This window comes from Phalacrocorax aristotelis, chromosome 4 (genome assembly GCF_949628215.1).
Source record: "Phalacrocorax aristotelis chromosome 4, bGulAri2.1, whole genome shotgun sequence".
In the NCBI taxonomy this organism is placed as follows: Eukaryota; Metazoa; Chordata; class Aves; order Suliformes; family Phalacrocoracidae; genus Phalacrocorax; species Phalacrocorax aristotelis.
Window position 1 is genome coordinate 11,391,149 of NC_134279.1, and position 20,130 is coordinate 11,411,278.

Below are 20,130 nucleotides of genomic sequence, written 5' to 3' on the forward strand. Positions count from 1 at the left end.
TTTGTACGATTAAAGAAAGTGTGGGATGATATTTTGGTACCCTTCTTTTTTTTCCCCTCCACTAATGAAGATATATAGACTGTAAGAGTTTCTAGGGAAGAAGGAAGGAATAATACGATTCCTGTTTGACCCTGTTCATCGGTAGGAATCCATTCCTGTTTTGCCTTCGTGCATTTGGGCCAAGCTTTCTCTTGTTAAGGTGATAACTGATACCTGCCTTAATATTGATTCAATCTGAGGAAAAACATTACCTGTCCTTCTGCTAAATTAAAAGTATCCTATAACTTGAGCATGTGGGAAGAAGTGGAGCAAATGTGGTTAACAGAAAAATCTTAAATTTTTAAGACCTTAATATCCCTTAATTTAGTATCAGATTATGATTAATAGCAGTGGTATTTTGCTGCCGAACTCAAATCTACTATTAATACTGTATGCACATTTCACGGAAGCTACCTTTCAGTAATACAGGCTGTAAAGATCTCTGTTGATCTCTGTTGTGGGTGTCACTAAACATAAAGAAATGAACAGTTTCTTCATAACTACCTATAGCTCATATTATGTTTGCCCTCTCAGCTATTCAAGCAACTAATGATATGAAAGTTAGTTGTTTAATGGAACAGGCTTTCAAGGGTTTTAATTATTCAAAGTATAATAAAGGAAAGTGTCAGAAAATGTAATGTTAAACAGTGGATCAACTTCACACCACTGAAACCCTATGGAGCTCTTTTGAAGTTAACGAACTTACTCTGTTGTTTCAACCTTATCTGCCTAAAAAAGAAGTAAACAAGAAAAACCATGAACTTTCCTCAGAAAAAATGCTTCCATTGACTCTAGTGGAGCTATTGGCACGAGTAAAGCTAATTGTGTCAATTAAAGAATTAACAGTTTGTCCTCTCAATTTATGTGCTATCCAATTACATACTGAGAAAGGGATAGGCACATAGACAGCCAAAACTTTAGACAAATGAATTAAATATTTTAACGTATTTGGAAGCATTAGGGGCTTTTAACTTTAAGAGAGAGAAAATTAAAAAAAAATTTAAAAAGATTAAAAAAAAAAGCCAGAAATTTGCTCTGTTCCGTTGGAGAACATCTAGGTTGTTCTGTGACTGGGAAATGAATCCTACTTTTTTTGTTTAATGCAAGTCCTTATTTGCATTTGATAGATGCAAGGGAGTTCAGAATGTAATTTAAGGTATTGATCAAGGCTTAATAAACAAAATACTGAACGGGGGAAGCAAGCAAAGGCTTCAAAATCCTTTAGCTATTGCGATGAAATTCTAGTATTTGTTTCCCCCCTACTGGGTTGGACTTACAGAAATAAGACAGTCCTCCTGCATTTTGATACCGCGCTGGCTGACAAAGTAGTCGGACAAAGCAGAATACATGGAGTCCAGTGTGGTCTTCACCATCACTTCAGCAAACCAAAGCAAAACAGGTAATTTTATTATTACCCTGGCGACATATCTCAGTGATTGGTCTGAAGTTGCTTGTGGTAACGGTTGAAGTACATGTGTGTACGTATAGCTGTTCATCAAGGAAGATCCCAAAGTGCCCACAGACAGCCTGCGCAGTAGTGGGATCCATTGCCAGCCGCTGACCTGGGCGGGCCCCATGCAGTGGCAGGGGAATGTGGTGGGTGCTGTGTGTCACAGGTGCTTTGCGCAGTGGGCTTTTTTACAGGAGAGCTTTAATGGCTAAAGCAGCAGTGGTAGAAGCTTGTAACCCAAATTAAAATGTATTTGGTAAACTGAGAGAGACTTGAACTCAATTTAGGGACTGAGAAGCAATGGTAGAGAGTCATTACATTTTTAACGAGCAAAAATGATCAGGCACATCACTTTGTTCATCAGATTTGTGTCTAGGCTTTTTTTTTTTTATACCTACTTCTCTCCTATTCTTTGTTTAAGATTTGTAGGCATACAAAGACCTTTAAAATTATGGCTCTGCTGTGAACTTATTTTCTTATAGCTGTTCCAGGTAACCGATAAGGTCAGAGAACAGATAGTGAGATATGGTGACTAGAGCCTTTTAAGGAAACTAATTTACAGTGATCTTTAAAAACAGTTTTGTTTGTGTGAAATGAGTAGGTCTTGGTTCAGATGCTGGTAAAGAAATGTAAACATTACATACAAAATAATGTAGCTGGGGTTTTTCCACCTTAACACAGAGGCCGTGAACTTACTTGGGCATTTAACAGAATAATAAGTGGGATTAGTTTTATTTATTTATTCATTCTTTAAAGACATTTTGTTCAGAGTAGGTACAGAAGGTGTACTGACAGGGTGTCATGAAAAAGCTTCAGTGATACGTCAGCAAAGTTCAAATGTGATTTGCTGTATGTATTGGACTTCCTACACTAGAAAAGCTTGGAGCAAAGTCTCCTTCAGCTATATATTTCTCTTGGGGGCTATGGAATACATTTAATGATTGCTGAGAGTAACTGAAGTTTTTAACTCTTTCTCTAACATCTTGTGGTGAAATAATTCAGTGCAAATCCTGAGAAGTTATTGCAAAACAAAGTAACAAATGGTATTACAGAAGGACTGAAGGATAGCGGTAACAGAAAATAACTTTGATACATTGATAATAAAGTGAGTGTCTCTTGCCATGCTTATCAACTTCAGATACGACCTCACAGAAGACAATTTTTGATACATTGATTTAAAGAAAACAAAAAAAAGGATTTGATTTTATGCTGTTTTGAAAGAATGTGGGGGTGCGGTCCTGTGCACTTGTACATGAACTGTTTGCTTAGAAAACAGCACAATAGTATAATGAATACCCTTTATTTGTGATACCTTTGTATTTTAAAACCAACTGAGGAATAAGTCTGTATTTGTACAAGTCTGCATTGTGCTGTGTTATTGGGCAATTGATGCAGTTGAAATGTATACCGTTGGACCTTTTTGCAGCATGTCAAGCAAGCTATTAAAATGCACTTCAGTGTATAAATATCTTGGTAATTATGTTTCTGATTTCCTACTTTTGTGAAATATAATAGGCTAAGACTTTCTTTTTTAACATATAATACCACGTAGTAGTATTTGGAAATGAAAGTCGTGATTGAAAGTGTATTCTCAATGTCTTTCAATCTGTCCTGCATTGCCTTTTTTTTATAACTCCCAGCTTTCATCTGGTGCATAAGTACTGAGCCCATTCTGGGCTTCTCAACACATTTCCCACTGGTCCTCCACTGCACCTGCTGTGCTGCCATCAGCCATTAATGTTCAGATGAAGCCAACAGCCTGTTAGAATATGCCTGAGATATTCAGTAGTGCAGATGGTGTGTTCTGTCTGCCTCTACCTGTAACATCTGGCAGCAGTCAGATGTGAGAAAGCCCAAATGAGAAGGAGGGAGAGATTTTTTTTTTTTAAGTTGAATTGAACAAATAATTTTCTTGGACAAAGTATTGCAGATTGGTTGAGATCATAAAGAAAAAAATGTGAACTGGGGCAGAATTAGTTTGCTTGATCAAATTAATTGAATGAATGCATATATTTTGTGGACTTACAGAATTTCTCAAAAATTGAATTGGAAGTTGGTTTAGAGCTTAATGATTGATGCTGTAGTATCTAGGGAGTTTTCTCCATAACCATCCCCAAGAATCTATCAAACTACGTATCAGGCAGATAGAAGGTTGTACACTTGCTTTTCTACACTGTTATAAGTTTTGCCATTGGTCTTGATGCAATTTTAAATACAGTTTCTAATTGTATCTGGGATTGTGCAGATAAGATTGGAATGGCATCTTTTCCTTCTAAATGACCTTGGTTTTGTTATGAAGAGCCTGACAAAAGGACGACTGACTTTGCCCTCTGATCGTGCAGCCAAGAATAGTCAAACTTTTTTCTTTCTGAATTGAATACTTTTTTCATACCTTACCTTATAAAAATCCCTAGTGTGGTACAACGTGATGTAGTATCCTTCACAAAGTTTGTACTCTGTAATAACCAGAGCATGGTAGGTACTAAGGTAGTATCAAAGGTAGATGCAAAGGAAGAATACATGCCTTAGAGAACCAATAACCTGCATCATTCTCCATCATCTTCTGGGTTTTTGACTGGAAGCAATTTTGCATTCATGATTTTTGCCAATTAATTGTCACTATTAGTGATGCAAATGGCTGAACCCTGAAGGAAAGTCCAAAACAAACAAACAAACAAAACCCCCCAAAAAAACTGGAGTAAAGGAAGAAGGTGAGGAGTTTGGCTTTTTGAGTTGCCTGTTTCTCCAAGACTGGCTGGGTGTCAGTCTGCTTGTGGGAGGTGATGAGTGATTGCTTTTGCATCACTTGTTTGCCTTTCTGCCCCCGATTTCCTTCAGTTATTAAGCTGTCTTTATCTTGACCCATGAATTTTCTTGCTTTTGCTCTTCCTGTTCTCCCCCTGCTTCCCACTGGGAGTAATGGGAGGGAGCAGTGTGCTCTGAGCATGGCATTGGACAGGCTGGAATGTCCTTTGGCTAGTTTGGATCACCTGTCCTGGCTGTGTCCTCTCCCAGCTTCTTTCTGACCCCCAGCCTACTTCCTGGGGGGGAGGGAAGGGGGTGAGAGCGGGAAAGAGAAAACCTTGGTGCTGTGTAAGCACTATTGAGCGGTAACCACGACACTCTTGTGTTATCAACACTGGTTTAGCCACAAACCCAAAACACAGACCGTATGGGCTGTTGTGAAGAAAGTTAACTCCATTCCAGCCAGATCCAGTATAGACAGGAAAGTCTATCCAAGTGAACTTTAAATAAACAAATCTTCTATAGATTTAACAAGTTTTTTCCTCTTATATGGACAAAATATGCTAGAAAATGCTGAATTGTGGAGGAGATGAATAAGATTACAGTACACTGGAGATGGTAAAGCTGTAAAAAATTAAGGCATTTTGTAAAGCACAAGAGAATTTAATAGATTTGGAAGATGGATCATGTCAATCTTAAGTCTTGCTGGCATCCCAAAGGAGGAGGAGCAGAATAATATGGCTTCTCACCTACAACTATTTCTGACAGTGTGTGGAACAAAAAGTGAGAAGGACTCTCTGATTTCTGCTATCAAAACCAGCTCCTGGGCAAAGACCTCATCTTGTTACTTTGCTTTCAGAATAAATAATACATACACACTTATAAAATCTCATTTTTGTCAGGATCTGTGCAGAAGGATCTTGACAACACTAACATGAAATGTAGCAGCATTAATCATGCTTAAGCTTTAAAGAGCTGTGAGAAAGGTATATTTTGTTTAGCATTTATATTATCAAGTTAGAACAAAAACTGCTTGAAACTCCAATGTCCATTTTTTTCACGTTTGCCATTAAGGTGCCAAGACTGTTTCTGAGGATGAAAAGTCAGCAAGTAATTCTTAAGCCCTGCGGTATGAGAGGTATAGTTTAATTAAAAGCTGCAGTAATAAAAATGCGTCAGTATCCTGTGCTTTTTGCATCCTCAAAATAGTTGTCTTGATTCTCGCTTGAGTTGTGATTTACTGCCTTTTACATGTCCTGTTTACTCTAGAGTAAGAACCAGACTATAGAAACAATGGCAGGCTATCACCTAAAGCAAAACATGCAGATAACTTGAGTTGTGAACTGCTGACCTGTTTACAGGCCTCTTTTTTCCTCTGTTCTCTCATTGACAAGCTCTAAAAATGCCTGTTACAACCTTAAGCTGCTAAAAAGGGAAAATCAAAGTATGTAAAGTAGGACACCAGACCTCTTTCCGTCTGTATAGCTGAACAGATTCAACTGTTGTCAGTTAGAGTAGATGCTAGTGCTGTTAAACTTACAAACCTGATGTTCCTCATCAAAGTCAAGTGTGTGCCATTCCTCTGAGTGGAAAGGTTTGACAGACACCAATTAAAACTGATGGAAAGAGTAAGGCACCAAGCAGGTTCTTGGAAAGGAGAAACCAAGAAAAAACAAAGAAGTGCTCACAGTGGTGATTTAAGTTGTTTGTTTTGCTTCTATTTCATAAGCCATAAACTTGCTAAGCCTTGAGCAGTGCAGTAACCAAGAAGTGATCCCTCCTGTGTGACAAATCCTCGTGTCTTCAGTGTTCTCCTAGTAACTGGGGCGGGGTTAGGAGGAAAGGGCGCTCGCCCAGATGTGCTCATCGGGTTCAAGTGCCTGCTTGTGCTATTTGTTGCTTTTATGACAGTAAGCAATTTGTAGCAAAACCAGTGAAGTCTTGGCATGTATGCTTAGCAGAGGACAACCTGTACATGGTTTGTAATGGCACAGGAGGAGCAGGTTGGAGGCACCCCGCAGTGGTCGGGGTAGCTGTGTGCTGGAGGAAGCTGTATGAGCTCTCTGGGCAGTCACCGCCAATGGAGGTTCGTCAGGACAGGTCGGTGAGGCAAACGTTTCTCGGGACTGGGTTGGGAGTACTTGGTACTGCTGGGGTGTGACCTTCCAGGCCGAATTTGAGTAACCACCACCAACTGTAGATATCCTCGCTGGATGGCAGTCTGATAATGCTTTACTGTTTTGTAAGTTTGACATGCGTTGTTTCAGAATGGCAGCTGTAGCCCCTTCAAGGATGAGTCATCTTAAAAATGGCTATCATGTCTACATGTGTCAGGTGTGCACATTTTATAAAATGAATAAGTAAATATCTGCAGGCTGATTACAGTTCCCTTCTATATTAGATTTAAAACCAAAGATTTCTTCATTCGGTTCATTTTTTTTCTTCTCCATGAACTGTGGTGATTTTTTTTTAGTGAGAAACAGCAACATAATTTGTTTGTGCAGAAAAAAAAAACTATATCTGCCAAACGATTGATCACTTTTGGCCTCTGAATCCTCTGGCAACTATTTCACAGTGCATTGAGGAGTATTTTTGAAGATATAAATAGATCATCACAATCTGTGGCAATTAGCAGAAATAACAATCAGCTCTGTATCCTGAATATGTAGTAAAGCTGGATTTTAAAACCAGAAGAAACACAAGATTTCCCCTTGCAGCACATGATTCAGTCCCCCTATGATGGAACACAGGCAAGAGTGAAGCTGACTTGGGGGCTACAGTTTAATGATGCAGCATAAGATGTCATTTTCCCCATAGTTATTTATTATGTAAAGAAATGCCTTGCCTCTGAAGGGAGGGCATAGCTTATTCTTTGTGTTGTTATCAAATTGATGTCAATTTGGTGCATACCATTTCGAAAAGAAGACTGCTTATTGGTTTGTTTGATCTGTTGGGTTTACAATGACACCTGCCGAAGTGAAGGGCTAGGAATGTTCATTTACATGCTCTCATTAAGGACTGTTCTTCCAGCAAACTGCTCTCAATGAGAGAAGTGTGAGGGTTACATATACCAGACCCATGCAAGCCTTTCTTCAGGTCTAGAGTAGGAAGAGTAACTTCAACCCCCTCCTTCTGGAGATGTAGTCGATTGCCTTTCCTTAGCAGGCTCTTTCAGTCTTAGACCCATAGAAGGGCTTCTGTGCTTGAAGGCCTGTTTGTTGAGCTACACTAGCTGATCCTGCTCAGTTTCCTCTAACCCTCGCTTGCTTAGGCAATCATGGCTCACGAGTAACAGCATATTTCTGTGCACGTCTGTTTCTTGATTAAAAAACTGGATTGTATTATACTGTTTTCTTTACTGTTTTCATCTAGGAAAGATATATTTTTCTGTATATCAAATGTTTGTATGGTAGAACAGAAGTCAGTTAAATATATATCTCTGTTGCTCATATGCCTACGTAGGAGATTAGTATTTTTGGTAAGGAAGCTTTCCTATAAATGGCTGTCCTGCTGAAGGAAATTTTTGTAGCATGTAGTAAGGTTGCCAATTTCATGTTTTGTAATAGTATGCCCTTCCACAAATTTGCAAAAAGCAACATAATATGTTATAAACTGATGACTTAACCCTGTGGTACTCTGTTACAGCATCTTATGGGCAAATATCTGGAGGAAAAATATTTAAGCAGTTTTCTGGCAGAATTCAGAAAATGCCATTTAAGGAGTTTCTGGTAGAATATGGTAAAATGCAAGACACTTCCAGGTAGAAGATTCCTCCTCAGCCTTAGAGCCATAGCACATTGGGAATTCAAGAATCAGGTCTGTGCTTCTGGCCACAATTTCACTCAGTGAAAGGGTGGGGTGTGCAAGTATTCTGTGTCCTTTCTTACCACTCTTGTTTTCTTGAGGCATCACGAGTTTCAGTGTGCACTTGACAAAGGATGCACGTCACCTCTGGCACTGGAGAACCATTGTGCTGTTTGCTACGTGAATATCACTGACTTTGTTCTTTTACTTAGAGCGGTTTTGGGCAATTTTTAACGAAAGTCTTATTTCCTAAATGTGGTACTGCTCTGCCGTGACATAAGCCAGTACCTTACTTTATCCCAAATTCATCATTCTAATGTGATCATGCAGTGAAAAGAATATGCAGCATAAGTCAAGCTTTGAGCTTACTGCTTTTTTTCCCCAGTAATGAAATTTGTAATTAGCATGTTCAAGATGCTAAAGAGAATGTGAGCATGTTAACAACTCTCCAAATGTCAAAATGATTTTGCAGTTGTCACTGGTTGTTCACATTACGGAAGTAAAGATGCTTTTTACTACTCAGTAAGTTTCTTACTGTCACAAAGTAGAGCAGAGAAATATTGATGGAGGACATCATTCAAATCTGCAAACCAGCAGGGGTTTATGTTAAAGGCCATAGCTGTCTGCAGCTGTTAAAAGCATCAGCTCATGACAATCGGTGCAAATAAACTTGTTGGGAGCAAGCAGTATCTAGAAAAAGTGTCATAAGTTATATATAAGAAGACAATAAAATAAGCTTTAAAAGAAACCTCTTAATAGTGTTACTACTCTTCTGAAAGAGGGCATACAAAATAGCATAAGCAATTTTACACAAGGAGTATAAATCCTAATTATATGACTGGATTTTCCTTAAAGCAAGAAAATCAAGTATTCAGGATGAGCTCAAGGTAGTTCACATGCTTGACCAAGTCTTATCAATCCCTAAAAGTTGTCTTGATCCAGAGAAATTTAATTAGGAAAAACTAATTCTAAGAAGTTTCCTTCATAGAGGTGAACTGCATTGCAAATATGTTGTTACACAACAGTTAAATTGTTATCTGAAAAGATTATAGATATCTATCACTTAGAAATGAAAGAAAAGGCCTGGTATTTTTTTTTAGGATACAACTTTCTGATTATTAGATTATTCTTAGACATTAGCCAGGAGCAAATTTATATTTTTAATATAATTGCAGCAACATAAATGCTGATAAAAGACTGAGGTAATCTGTGTAGCCAGAGCAGTTAGATTCATGTATTAACATTGTGATTTCTTTACAAGTCTGGAAAATTAATATGTACTGTAGATAAACAAAAAAAAATAGATAAAAACAAAAGATACATTTTGTTTGCATACTGGCAATCAAAATCAGTTCCTTCAGCAGTCATTAACCTTTTCTTGAATTCTGAGGTAACTCTATATGCTGCTGTAATTTTTAGTGTGACACCTGAATTTTTGTTCGTAGGAACCTAACAAAGAGTATTAGTGTTAATTCAGCCTGTTTCATCTCTCTGCCAAGAGGCAGTTAGCAGGTACCTTACCTTTAAAAAACAAAAACGTATAACTAAGGAGTCACTACAGAAATGGTACCAAAAATCTTATTACCTCAGGAGGAAGTGCAGAAGGGGAAGGTGGACTAGTCCACCCTCCCCATCAGCCGGTACCTGATTTAGTGCCATTACAGCTGGTGCATGCTGATCATGCACTTTTGTCTGAGGACCATCAACACGGGGGGTGGGGGTGGGGAATGAATAGAGCATCTGCAGTTGATGTGTTTGTATGTCTGATGTTGACACAAAATACACAGTCATATCTCAGCCGTGGTTGGATCTTGGTAAAACACCCTTTAGATGAAGGACACTAAGCTTTCTGCTATCATAGGGCAAAAGTTATTCCCAACTTGGTTTTGGCTAAAGTATTTTCTAGTGAATACAAGGGCATTTTTTCTAGTAATTTCTAGTAATGTAGGCTGGGTAATTGTAAAGCCTGCTATGCCAGTAGCTTCACTGACTGTAGAAACATCAGCTAATGGTGACAGGAACAGTCTGTGAATTGAGAGATAAGCAGGTAGATCCATTCCTGCTGTTCTAGCTACAGCTGTTAAGAGAGTCTTGTCCCTCAGCTAGCAGGGCGGTGGCCTTCTGCCCTGCTGAGACAACCAGCTGAACATACTTATGAACGACTTGCTGTATTGTGGTGGGAGATGTTGGAAGTTCAGAGCTGTCACTTCATATACCCTAACACTTGGGCAGCATGAGATAGAGGACTAGCTTTGTATTATCTGTTTGCTTGAAGCCAGTTTTCATTTGGTTGTCAAACGTTTGACTGGGCATGTCGCAGCTAGCAGTGTGAAGGTAGAAACTGCTGTGTAAGTAGAACCAGATGAGCCCAATAATCTTTTCATTAAAGGAAGCTAAAATTAACTTCTTTACAAATAAACAACCCTCTCCAAACCAGCCAAACAAACTACCAAAACACTTCAAGGTCTGCCACCCTGACAATAGGCAAAGAGAGCTCCTGGATGTCAGTTGCTGTTGGAAGATGCTTCGGCCTCTTCAAAGTCTTGTTATACTCATTCTCATACAGTACTTTTGTGGAATCACATCTTATTACCCGTTTATCTCCTGAAATGCTGCATGCAGGATGTGCATGCTTTTGTTATTTAATCCCCGATAGCTGGATACCTTATCCGTTGGTGAGCAATTCGATTTTCACTTGGAAATGACTTTTAATTCAAAGCAGATTAGATTAAAATACAAATGAAATTATTTGCAGCATCCAAAACAGATAACATGGGTACTAATGTTCCTAGACTTGAGTGAAGAAATAACGGAAGCATTTCTAAGCAGAAGTAACATTGGAAAGGTTGCTCTCCCTGTACCTGCATTCCTCGGACCTCCTGAGCAGCTTCCCTGGGCCTCAGGCCTCAGGGGAGAGGCTCATCTCCCAGAGGCAGCTCCTGTCTGTAAAACCTCCTGGGCTGCTTCAGCAACTCACTTAAAGTCTGCCTTGGGGGCTTCAGTTTAAACTCTATCTGCCTCAGAGACTTACTGATTTTATGAAAGTGAGAGATGCTTGAAACCCCTGGTAAACAAAGGACTAGTGTACTCCTTTGGAGGTGCAAATACCGCTGTGCCAGACCCGAGGCTATGAACCGCAGTCTGATGAGTGGAGCATACCTTTTGGCCTCTCCACCTTGACTTACCACTTAAGTGAATGTCTGTATCCATATTTACATTGATGAATGTACAGGAATGCCACAAATAGTTAGGCGACATTAACAAAATGGGATTGTTACTCTCTCTTGGATAAGACCCAATGTAGTTGTGGTCCGTAATCTTGAGGATACCAGGTTTGGAAGGAGGGGAGTTGATCTCTAAGGGACAACATGACTTTCCTCACATAAGGTCAACAGGAAAGCAGTTTTGCCTAAGACCTCATTCAAAAACTAAGTGGAAGATGTTTGACACTGAGTAGCAATGCTGCGGTGCTAATAACTTGAAAAGGTTGTAGAAGAAAGTCATGCAATGTACTCTTACCGTGCTTGTAATTTAATCAGTGAGTTTTGATAAGGCTTTTTTTTTTTTTCCAGTTGGTTTAGAATGTCTCCTAAAAAGACTAAATAGAAAAATTGCTAATATCAACAAAGCTGTTCTTTCTATCATGTCAGAGATAAATTTCCAGTACTTCCTGGCAAGGACATCAAAGCAAGCAATTATCTATATGAACCATGTGTTTTGGAATACAGGTGCTATACTGGAAACACTTGAAAAAATATAATTTTCTCTTATAACTGTTCTTATTCTAGCAACTGCTAGTAAGCTTGTGAGAAATGGCCTTGATCCTCCAGTCCTTAAACAATGCACTTTTCTATCTTAAGTGGAAGTATATGTTGGAAAAGAATAGGTATGAGGAACAAGTAATTTAATGCTAGCGTGGAAGCAAGCTAGGGATTAGCAAAGGAGCAACGCTTTTGCTTTGCTTTCTATTTTTATAGTACACTTCCTTTAATATAAAGATGACTGCAAATATGTAAACTGTTCAAAAATTACTTTAAGATGGAGATGTACATCATATGAACTATTTGCAAATAAACTTGAGCTTAATTTATTCTTCAGTATATTAATTCAGTTCTAATCGCTGAATTCCACATGGCTGAGTTCAAAAGAAGATCATGCACTTCTGCTCCTTCCCTAAATTTTAATTTCTTCTTAGTTTGCTTCAAAAACTGAACTGCTTAGAAATACCCTACTTGACCTTTAAAACTACAGTGTCAGGGGAATCACGATAATTAGATGAAGCTATACAATTATTTGTCTGAAATGGCTGTATAAATATTGGAAGCCACATATGAGCAGTTTGTGAGACTGCTGCATCTTCACAGGCATGGGATGCTGTTGTAAGCTGCATCTTCATGAATTAATATGCTGTTACTGAAGATGTTTGCTGAATATCATGCCTGTTTTTAGTGGAAGTTGATTTTACTTTTACTGATGCAGTCTGAAAATAATTAGCTTTTGTTAGTTGGCTGTGCCCTATATTCCTTCTGCATAGTTCAGGCTTCGGAATAAGCCTCTACTCGATAACATATTTGTTCTAAGTAAACGTGGTCAGTTCCTCTTTCCCTCCTCCTAATATCCACCAGTGTGAGACTATAGTTTTCCTAAATGATACACCACTTCTCAAATCAGCACCAATGTTCATCATTTGCTGAACAATGTCTTCCGTAAAGAAAAATACATTGCATGTTTTATACAGGACAGCTACACCTACAGAACCATTTCAAATAGCAGGTGTGCTACATCATATTTGGCACATAATAGCTATGTTAGAGGCCTGTCACATGCCAGTGAAAAACAGCAGCTAACCAACAGACTATGTTAATGGTTTGGAGCTGGCAGAAAAGTATCAGTGTAGGTTGGCATACTTACTGCAACAACATACAGTGACTTCTGTAAAGAGCAATGACAGTTTTCTTTCTGACAGTATAGAAATAAACCAATAGAGGAAAATTAGTGTATCTAATCCATGAATGCCATGGAAGCCATTTGCTAAGGGTTTTAGAATTTTCTACACATTTGCTAAATCTCCAATGTGTAACTAGAGGGACGTGGGAGGATGACAGGAGCTAAAGAAAACACAGAGGACTAAAAACTAAAAGCAGACTAATGAACAATTTGGATAAAATACACATCTCTGTGCTCAGCACAGTAGTTCAGTTTAAATACATCAACAGTTTTGTGCATCTCTTCAGATTAAATGTAAAACATGTTCCAGGAAGGACTGTCGTCTCCTCCAGTCTTAACTGAAGGACTTCTACTTCTTTGAAGGGGTTGCCATGGAAGATACAATATATTGCTGGGCTGTAGTGATAATATTGATTTTTTTGCTTTAAAGAATTTTAACTTTGATAAATTGTACCCTGTGGAATAATTTAAATGAGTAACAAAACAACAAAATATATTGTCTTAAATTGTCAGAGTTGACCAATAAATTTATGCTTTAGTGTTTGGAGAGCTTCTTCTAATCATGTTCAAGGAAAGAATCCTTCCTTAGGTTGATTCATTTTAAATTGTCTCAAATTAGTTTAAAAAAATAGGACCTCTCCAAATCACTAGTCAGCATCAAAAATTTATATCTCCCAGCTACAGTTTCCTAATGAGGGACTAGGGAGCAGTCAGTACTTACGGGGTTATTGACAAAGTTTTAAAGTACAGAAAATCCTTACGAGGATGTGTGTGGTTCTTCTGGCCTATCAATAGGAAGCTGGATATCTTCTCTTATTCTAAATTTTTCTTTGCATGGATGGAAGACCCATGGACCCTCTTACCATAAATGTGTGTAGGGAGTATTGTGGAACAGTGATAAATACTCATCCTAGAGAAACCTTGGCCTTCGAGCAGGAATGTGGGTGTGAAGGATAGAAGTGAGCCAAGAACGGTTGCTGTAACCTTTTGATAATTCAGTAGCTACCCATCCTCATTAAAACGTTTAGGAAATGCATATAGATGGACTGGGTTATAATTCTGAGTTGAAACAAGAATGAAAGGTGACAGAAAAAAGTCCTGTGCAACTAAATGTAGTCTCTTGAATGTGTAATTTAAAAACGAGAGAGTAGTGAGCTGTGGTCACCCACATTATGCTGCCCAATAAAAGACCTGCTGATTAAATAGTTCCGTTACTGAAGGCAAAGATCGTCTGGAGCAGGCTCAAAAATCTGCTCTCTGGTAGTAATGAAGAGTGGGTAGGGATACAGGAGAATGGCTTATACTTGACCATGTATGCCATGAGAGATGCTGTCATTTTTGCATTCTCTTAGTAACTGAAAAAAAACAATGAATCAAGTCTAGGAAGGTCATGCACTAGGTCTAGGAAAGGGTGGAAATCTTTCCTTCTGTGTTAGTGAGGTTGAATTAAGGAAATTAGTAACTCAGTTTCATAATTTCCCATGAATTTCTGACCATACCTTAATGCTAGTCAAGCTTTTAAAAACACTTTATTTAACAGTCTTCCTGAGTTTGAGTATTTTTAAGGGGTGGCAGCTGAAACAGGGAAAGCCAAGCTGTGAGTTAAACTAGACATGATGTAAAGACTGCTGCAGAAATAAGAGAGTAAAATGAAGAAATTACACGTTTTTGTGTGGCTCAAAAATAATTTCTTCTGTCCTCAGTCTACTTGGCTTTAGTTTCATTGGTACACTATCTCTTGGAGAACACAAACTCTTGGTGTGTTATTTATGTGCGAGAGGATTTTCCTATCAATAGAAACAGACCACTGTGGTGAAGGGGAGACGGGGGCAGCTGTTGTCCTGCTGCTTCTCTGGAGACCTTTCCTCGCACCCCCAGAAGGGATGGCAGCTGTTTACACAATAAACCTCTATGGAAGGTAACAGAGTCCAGTTGTGGCAGTAATTTTGAGACAGTAAAAGTAAATTTTTCTTTTTTTAAATCAAATTGTTTAGAAGAAAAATGTTGGCTGCCTTTCTTAGGTAGGTTGCCTTTCACAGTAATAGCCTCTTCCCTTATTATGAGCAGCAGGTGGCTTATCGGACATATCCCCCGTGAAATATGAACTGTGTTTGGAGTAGGTTTTTGATTGCTTGAGGAAGAAACCTGCCAAACGTTCCAGCATTGATCTTTGGGCTACTGTGAAGTTTGCTGGAGCCTGCTTGCCCTTTTTGGGTGAATAGGGGTGGGGAGCACATGCAACATCTCCTATGCTGGGCTTATGGTCTGTGACTTTTGTCCAAATAATTATCAATTCCGTACAGAAAACAATTAAGCAACGCAAAAAAAAAAAAAAAAAAACAAAAAACAAACCCAAAAACTGTTATAGCTTAAGAATTATTTAGACTACAGCATAACTCATCTTTGACTCATTGCACAACAAATATGATATTGAGACTGCCAAACTGTACAAAGAGTTTTTCCAAGACCATTTTTAACGTTAGCAGGACAGATTGGGGGGGCAGTATGAAACCAGTTAGGAATGCATGACTAAGATTTGGTTTTGTAGGGTATGTGAGCAGCTTGTTGAAGAATGTCAGAAGTTCAAGACTTGCATGTGGTAATTAACTAAATCTTCCTTATTTGAATTGTGTAAACTGAGGCTTTAGGATTTTCTCCAAACAAAACTTTGACAGAACAGTTTTTCATAGGTTTTTCACTGTGCTACTTGAAGGCTATATTTTGAAGTCCTTTATTCAGGTAAATCACTTTCTGTTCACAGATCTGTGTTCAGTAGAAGGTGAAACCAGCCCTTACAAAACCAAAGCTCCCCTCTCCTGCTCATTTATTTAGACTTACTAAAGTCTGAAAAAAAAGTAGCTGAAATTGTTCCGATTACAAAAGACGTATCACTTTTTTTGGATTATATGAGTGGTGGTGTTCTGTGTGAGTCAGGGGAAAAAAATGTGTTAGATGCTGTAAGTGTTGAGAAAATTTGGTTTTAAATATTTAGAAATGAAATATAAATATAAATGAGAGCAAAATATGCTTATGATTGGGTTCATGTTAATGAGTCATCAAATAGCAAAATGTACTTGATCAGGTGTAGCTATGTATGTGTATGTATAAATGCACATACACACTTTAGTGTGTATTTCTAAAATTCATTTTATATATGTATAAATATATATACATATATATGTGTGAGTGTGTATATATATATGAAATCCAGAAAGACCCACGAAGTATTAAAATATTTCGTAAGTGGTAGACTTCCCCTTTCTGAAAGAGCCAATTTTAAGTGTAACCTCACAATAATAGAGGTCACTGCAGTCTGTAAACTCCGTATTGTAATTCATGAGGACTGTGGGTTGCTAAGCTGCACTCAGAAGAAGTTACCTTCTGCTGTTCTGACACAATGCCAAAGGGGTGCTGCTACCAACAACAGAACCAGGGTTGTGAAGATGCAGCACTACCTACACGATGAACACTGTTGCTCCTCTGGCCTGAGCGTGGTGCCTGTAAAAAAACCTGGTTGCCACCCCAAGGTGCTGACTAGGAGATGAGAAGCCAGCTCATCAGATGCAGACGGGTGGAAGGAGGTTAGAAGTAGTATATGAAATCAGTTTGAACTGCTTCATTGGGAGCCTCCAATCAAGATACCCGTATCAAGTTCAGCTGAGGTAGTCTGAAGCAGCTCTTGCAAACCCCTGTGCTTGTTATATTACCTTTTTAAAGGAATACTACATTCTGGTTACAACTTCCTTTTTTTTCAGGAGTATGCTGGTTTGCACTTCAGATTCTCCATTAGATCATTACAGTGATGTTCAATTCATTTAGATTAAAGGCACCAGGTTAAACGTTTAAATTAGGGAGTTTAGGTGACAAATTAGAAATATTTGTGCCTCAGAGTTATATTGTGATGTTAACTCTGAGCACAGCAGGCTTAATGCTGTCTTCTAAGCATAGTTCCAGGAAAAAATGATTCAGACTTATTTCTGAATCATAATTCCTTTTCCCCCTCCTCCCTCTGTCTTAAAGGGCAAGATAAAACTGTAGTACTTGCAAAATGGATCTTTGCAGGAACAGTTCTTGATATTTTTTTCCCTTTCTTTAAATATCAGAAGTGTTCCACTGAAAATACTTTTCATATTCTTAGTGGGTTACATAAACATTTTTCTAACTACTTAACCCATGAAAGTGTTTTCAGGTGTGGACACATCTTGTTCTCATTTATGCCTATTTAGATATGCTGCTGACCTGTATACAACCACAGTTCCCCTGCTGCTCTCCCGCACTGAGCTGGATCCGATCCACTGGGATTTCAGCCAAGAGAGCCCACAGCACAGCTCCTGCCCTGTCTGGCTGTTTGGAAACACTGATGCTTTCTACTCTTTTACTTCACCTGGGTGAGTCTGTCTGTCCTGCTTGAGCACTCTCTCTTTGATTCCCACACCTGTTTCTTATCATCTCTGCATATTTTCCTGTTTTCTCTATGATTTGTGTCTGGAATGAATCACTGAATGAGCAAGGTGTGTTTCATCTTCTTTGCCTTAGTAGCACAAGCTAAATCAGTATATTCTGTATAATACTTCTAGATCACTGATGTTTCTCTTGTACGTGTAAAAATAACACAAAGTGATCTTAGAAATGTGACTGTTCGCTCTTCCCTGTCAAATTGTCGGTGCCTGTTAGAAAACATGTTGTTTCGGAATTGGGCTTTTTTTATTCTGCTTATAAAGTAAAGAGGAAGGAAGAAATGAAAATTATTTTCACAGAAAGTATGTTGACCTTCAAGCTGTTCTGAATGAAGTTTTTTATGTGTTCTCACTCCTGGGGTGTACAGGCCCCTACGTTTACTAAATTTAAACAGACAGTGCTCAAAATAATGAGAAATCTGACTTGTTAATCCTGTAGTTCCCTTCAGAAGAGATCTGTGCTCTACAGGGAAATTGGCGTTACCGCTAAGGCCCGTGTCGGGGCTTTCCAACCGCTGCTTTTAAATGGTCCTCTTCCTTCCAGGGGTGTTGAAAGACTTTCTGCTACGAGCTCACCTCTGTGCCTGTTCAAAGGGCAAGGCTGATGCGCTTTAGAAATTCATGGACTTCTTGAAGAGTTCAGTGCCTGAGCATCTTCTGAATGAACACAGCACTGCATGTGCTACCCTCAGCATGTATATTTATTTGATGTTTGTCATTTTGAGAATTTCTAAAATGCTTAGGATTTCCTATGCTTTATAAAGAAAATGTGTGATTCTACATACGCAAGCTGTGCCGGGTATGTCGGTGGTGTGCTTTTGGGAGTACACTATGGTTTCTGCTTCTGCAATTCAAATCTCTCATAAAGGCAAAGGGATGGAGCAGGGAGAATGGAAACAATACTGGCATTAGCAACCCTTCAAAAAAGGCTAGATTCGCCTCCTGTGTTTGGAACTGTGTGTGAAGCAAATGTATGTAAATTTCTAAGTGCTTCTTTATTTCCAGCTCTGATTCCACTCTGCAGAAACTTGAGTATGTATAAGGATTGAGGCAATCGACGTCCTACTACAGCTAACAGAGTTTTTATCAGTAGAAATCTCAAATTAAAAACTGACCTCTGCTTTGTGGTTTTCATTCATTTACTCTTGAGATTAATGCTGCTATTGTGATTTAGTAATCAGAAAAGCGTTTGCTTTTTACACTTTTTGTTAATAATTGCATGCTTTGTGCCCTGTATGCCCAGGGTTCATGTTTCAGAAGGATACAGTACAGTAGAAAGATTTTAAAGCAAGTGTTTAATATCTTTATGATGTTTGTAATAGAACACTGAAGCTTGGTGGCTGAAAGTTGTACAGAAGGGATCAAATTCCTATACAGGATTAAATAACCTGTTGGGTCGGCTGCCAAACAAGGGCCTCACATAGCCGGCCCCATGCCCCTCACTCTTACAGAACCACAGCTTTTCCTTCAGGCCTCATGCAAGGCAAGACAACAGCAGTCCATCAGGTTTTAATATTAGACATCTATATGACAATGCTTAAGTTAGTAAATTCATTTCTCTGGCCGTGCTATTTCAACATTATTTTTTTTTTTCGGGCTGGATGAAGTAGCTGCAAAGTGTCTAGAGCGAAAAACCAACATGCCACCTCTTCCTCAGGCAGATGTGGCACTTGAGTGCGCTTCCCTGCAGGCCACGGGCGCTCCAGTAAGGACAGCTAGGCACTTGCGTTCTGGCAGAGGCTTGTGTCCAGATTCTGAGATAAAATGGGTGTAAAGGGGAAAATCAACGCTTCTGCTGGCTTGTCTCCAAAAATGGGAAGAGTTCCAACTGTTTGTGGGTTTTGTTGTGGTCCTCTGATTAACATAATTGCATAACCACCCAAAAGCATTCCTGTTAACCTTAAAAAGTTTGCTCAAATACTTGAACAAGTACCTCTCGAAGTGTACTGCCAACTGGCTCCTCTTGGACAGAAATCCTCTGAAATCTTCAGTTAACTTTGACTGTGGTTGTGACAACTGATTCTGTGGACTTAGTCATATAAACTACTTACCCCTAATCTCAGAAATGTGTATTCTGATAAATTATTTCTAAGAGAAAGCAAAAGACAGGAAACAGGAGTGATACAGTTGTCATGCGAAGTGGTTTGTTTTTTTTTTTTTAAGAAAAAAAGCAGGGAGACAAAAGAGCTGTCTTGCATTTATTTCACTCCACAGGTTCACATTAGCTGAGACTTGGGAAAGTAGTTCAAGAAACGTGTTTGTGCAATGAAGACTGTTACCATAGCTGTTCTGGGGGGGGGACTGAGCTATTGCTGACTTGTTAAGCAGCTTTTACTCTTCAAAAGACAAAGCTGTGTGGAGCCTTTGAGAGCAGAATCCTAATGAGGTTGCTACACTTGTGCTTTTTTTTTTTCCTCCTGTCAATCCCAAACCTTTGTAACATGCTGTGATCTACTGAGAGATTAATTCAAAATGTGAAAGATGGATGGGGCAAAGGCAGGGTTCTGGGTGCTCTCCCCAGCTCCCTCGTGGCCCTGTTGCAGCAGCGGGTCAAGCAGAGGCGTTGCCCAGCTGTCAGCTCCTGTCTGTTTCCACTGACTCCATTTTAGAGAAGGAGGTGTCTAGCTAGTGCTCTACGTGTGAGGGATGCTACTGCTGATTTGTGGATACAGAAGTTTTGGTATTGGT

At 39.0% G+C, this 20,130-nt stretch overlaps 1 long non-coding RNA gene across 1 annotated transcript in view; it reads left to right on the forward strand.

Moving 5' to 3' along the window:
• The window catches only part of LOC142056069 (uncharacterized), a 48,331-nt gene extending 30,963 nt beyond the window's left edge, over positions 1-17,368 (forward strand). The window contains exon 3 of the long non-coding RNA XR_012660197.1: positions 17,212-17,368. This is a non-coding gene — a long non-coding RNA (uncharacterized LOC142056069). The remainder of the gene's footprint in view (positions 1-17,211) is intronic.
• The last annotated feature ends 2,762 nt before the right edge of the window (positions 17,369-20,130 follow it).